The 4014-nt window shown below is 38.8% G+C and overlaps 1 long non-coding RNA gene across 1 annotated transcript; it reads left to right on the forward strand.

Moving 5' to 3' along the window:
• Positions 1-1893: 1893 nt before the first annotated feature.
• LOC146589920 (uncharacterized) lies at positions 1894-3086 on the forward strand. Its single transcript, XR_014897092.1, has 3 exons — positions 1894-1983; positions 2635-2816; positions 2988-3086. It is a non-coding gene; the product is annotated as an uncharacterized LOC146589920 (long non-coding RNA).
• Positions 3087-4014: the final 928 nt, after the last annotated feature.

Raw genomic sequence — 4014 nt, forward strand, 5'->3', positions numbered from 1 at the left:
AAAAAAAAAAAAAAAAAGGCCCACTTGTCCTGCAGAGCAAGTTGTTGCCATGAACAGTCAAAGCTGCAGCAGCTTTAGTATAACATCAGGGTTTAAGAAAAATCGTAGTTTAGACAGGAACTTAGCTGTGTACATGAACCAGCAGCACGGTATGTGTGTGCAAAGATTGCACTGCTGGAGATTAAAAAAAAAAAAAAATGAGGCCTGATCTCCCTGGAAAAGGTAGTGTGGAGAAAGCTAAAGCATGAAAATACAGCGTACCACCTAGTTTACAGTGGAAGATATGTGCTGCTTCAYTTTCAATCCTTATTATTTTCATAGGGCTGTTGCAGTGGGAAGTTAAACAGCTGCTGTAAACGTGGCAAGTGACATGATTCCTGCGAACAGCTGTAAAAAAATTAGAGATTTTTATGAATGGAAAGCATTCTGCAAATAAAATACAGAATAATTTGTGTGAGCTATCATCAAGTCACGTTCCATTTAAGACATTGCATAAAGTTACTTGAAACCATAAAATGAAATTTCTTCTGCATTTTTTTTGAGATAGGACCATCTTCTTACTATGTAAATGATAACAATCTGAGGAGTTTCCAGTCCAGTTTTTGGGTAGGTAGACCCACTGAAGCCAGTGGATAGAGTTAGATTTAACTCTATGCATACTCACATAGCTGATCAGAAATAATAGGATAAAAGAAGTTTAAGAAGGGGAAAACAAAAACTGTTTATTTGCAAGTGATAATGAAAAAGATTTTTTACTTTTCTCCTTGTTGAACAGTGTAAACGTTCTTTTTTTTTTAAAGGTGATTAATATAACTAAGCTACCACAAGCTATTAGCATGATTATTTGTTCAGCACTCAAAGTATAATATGCATTTTACAGAGCAAATAAGATAAATATCCTTCCCCATAGAGCTTAAAAGATAAAAACTTTGTCACAGGTGAAAGCAATAACTAGTAGAGGGGTCCATAAAGAAGAAGCAGATATGTGCAGAAGCTTTTGCATTCTTCTGCATTCCCTTAGACATCAAGAGATGCAGTGCACACATGGTCACCTGCCACAACGGCATTATGTGGGATCACACTGGTGTGCATCTATCCCTGGGGAAGTTGATGGTTATAAGAAATAACTATGTATGGAGGATCTCTTTATTTCTCCTCCTTGGCCTATACAGTTTATGCTACCGGTTCCCAAAGTTGTCTTTCATAGGCAAAGTTTGAATGAAAGTAGGGTCGTGCTCTGCTGGTCTCCTGGCTGCTAGCCAACTGCCCATAGTCTGGCCAGAATCCAGCATTCATTTTCTGAGGCAGCATGCATCTGAAATAYAGTGCACGCTGTATAAATCAGCATGTTGGAAGTTATGAATTTGTAGATAGGATTGAAATTATTAAAGTAACCCTCCTCATGGCTTCCCAAGCATGCATATGTCTCTGGAGCAGAAATATCAGGACTGTAATTTTGCATAACTGAATGCAAAAGCCTACATTAGAGTAGCATTAACATTGCAAGCCTCGGTCATCAAAATRCAGTCCTTACCCGGAAAACACACCTACTAAGGTACATAAATTACCTTGAATAAAGATCACACCTTCAGACTGTATAAACACATATAAGTCAGTGAGGGAAAAAAGTTTTTCATTGCACCATTATCGCACCAGCATGAATTGCACACACTGTATACGTCAAGGTATCAGTTTCACAGCATAACTGGTAAACAAACATGCTACATATAGGCTACGTGGGCAAATTCATACACCATGGAAAATCTTTATTATATGTTTAGATCAGTAGTTTTCTTGATATGTGAGTGTAGGAGTTTAATAACCTTGGCCTCTTTAATGAAATAAAAAAGGGGGGAGAGCAGAGGGGAAAACAGGACAAGTGTGACAAGTTATGTAATTTTTTTCTGAAATCTTTAAGTTTTTAATTCAATTATCCTCGCTCTATTTTTAGGGGGAGGGAAGCAGAAGACTGAATAATGGCAGGTATCACGTATCTTAATAAATTCATCTTACCTTTGTTTTATGTATGGATGTATTACAAAGCTGTCAAGTCAATTCCTTAAGGAAGATGCTTGATTTTTATTATATAAAGAAGATGTTCCGAGTAATTTAGTGGTAAAAGCTTCTTAAGTTAAGACCTCTCAAGTTATCTTTATACTAGTAAACTGAAAAGACTGAGGGCCTTTCTCTACCCTAAAGCCAACTGGCCTAGCTGGCCACATCCATCCTTTTTAATTCTTTTAGCTCTAAAACAAGGTGGCTGTACTCAATCTGCCCMAAAAGAGTAGTGGCTGGCAGGTGCTGGCTCCCAGTCTGGGCCCAGGAGGTGTTTGAGCTAGCTGACCCACAGCTGCCCCACACTGCAGGTGATCAGGTGGTGCCTCCAGCTGCCTGAACTGCAGAGAAAGAGGCTCAAAGCTCTGCACAGCTGACTCCAGAGCAGGGTGCTCTTCCCAGACGGCGTGCTCAGGCTTACCTGGGTTGGCAGGTTCAGCGTGCACACAGTTGTGGTCCTGTCTTCACTGAAGTAAGCAAGCCCTTTGATCCGCGTTCRGCAAGGAGGACAAGAGCTTTACTGTCCTAGAGCGTGCAAGCATTCACATCAGCTTCAGCAAGATGTATGTTTGTCTTCAGCTTCAACAGCCCCTAGAAATGAGAAGCACGTTGAAGTCTGCCTCACAGGAGGAGGACCAGTCTCCAGGCCTGTAGTCAGTGTCAACCTACTACTGGAATCCTCCTGATACCCAGATCAATACTGAATGCTTTTCTGGAGAATGGTCTTTACCCAGGCGGAGAACATTGTTCTCAACACAGAGGTATTTAGGGAGAAATTTAATGGCAGTTGGTATATGCATTAAATTATCAGATGATCTGACCTTATCCCATATAAGTGCAGTCAGTTGCAACACAGTTCACAGTAGCTGTAGGTACTCCAAAAGCTTTCTGCTAATGTTTTTTTTTCTTTTTTAATCTGTCTTTATTTAAAGGTATTTTCCTCAAAACTACTATGTTGCAAAACAAGATCGGAAACTAGCTGACCACAAGAAGAGAAAGAAAGAAATGGAGTCTTTATATAAAACAGTCAAGTGGACAATGTAAATAAATGGACATCCCCAATGTCCAGAAATTCAGCTCATCTCCCTGTGATAAGCATCATTATTTGTAAAAATGGTAGATAGAAATGCTTAGATAGGAGTTATACTTTTTTTTTTTTAATGACGATATCTCTCTAATTAGTAGTCCAAACTAGCCTATTAGTTCTAACAATATATAATAATTTCAAAGCTCTTTGAGCAAGACGTAGTGAGTGTTTGGTCTTGTAATTAACCCACTGCCATTGGCCATGCATTCTCTCCACCCTGTAATTACCTGACTAAAAAATAACACCATTCAAAGCATACATTGTTTAGAGCATTAAAGGAGCATTCATTTTAATCAGTTTTTACACTCACACGATGATTATAACACACTCATACACTTCACATATGAACAGAARCGATTTGGCCACATTTGAGCAGTTTTTTTGTTAGAAGAGTTTAATTTGGAAACAAACAGATCAGCATGTGCAGAACCATTGGCTTTTTGGTTTTACTTTGCTTTTTTAGAACTGATCCAAAACTACTGAWGGAGTTTTCACTTAAAAAAAAACCCTTATCGTTGAGCTAAGAATGTAGTGGATACTGAAGTCTTTGCTCCAACACACTCCTCGACAAATTGCTATCCTTTTGAGTGACGTAACGTGCACAGGTTCTATACGTGTACAGCTTCAGCTTCAAAAGAAAATATTTCAGAAAGCTTGTAGGTGTAAGCCGGTGAAATGAATATGCCAGTTCAGCAAAAAAAAGAACAGTCCTTCCCACAGCAAACTTTCCTTAGTAATGCTTTCTGTTCTCAAGGTCTGAGGCCAGAATATGTATAGAATAGAAATGCTTTTTGTATGAATTTTGTAAGAATAAAAGGCAACAGAAAGCATCAGGAAACCCCTCTCCAGAAACCAGGGGTGGGATTTGTGTT

Source organism: Rhea americana, unplaced genomic scaffold (genome assembly GCF_003343005.1).
Source record: "Rhea americana isolate MKP2758 unplaced genomic scaffold, rheAme1 scaffold_43, whole genome shotgun sequence".
Taxonomy (NCBI): Eukaryota; Metazoa; Chordata; class Aves; order Rheiformes; family Rheidae; genus Rhea; species Rhea americana.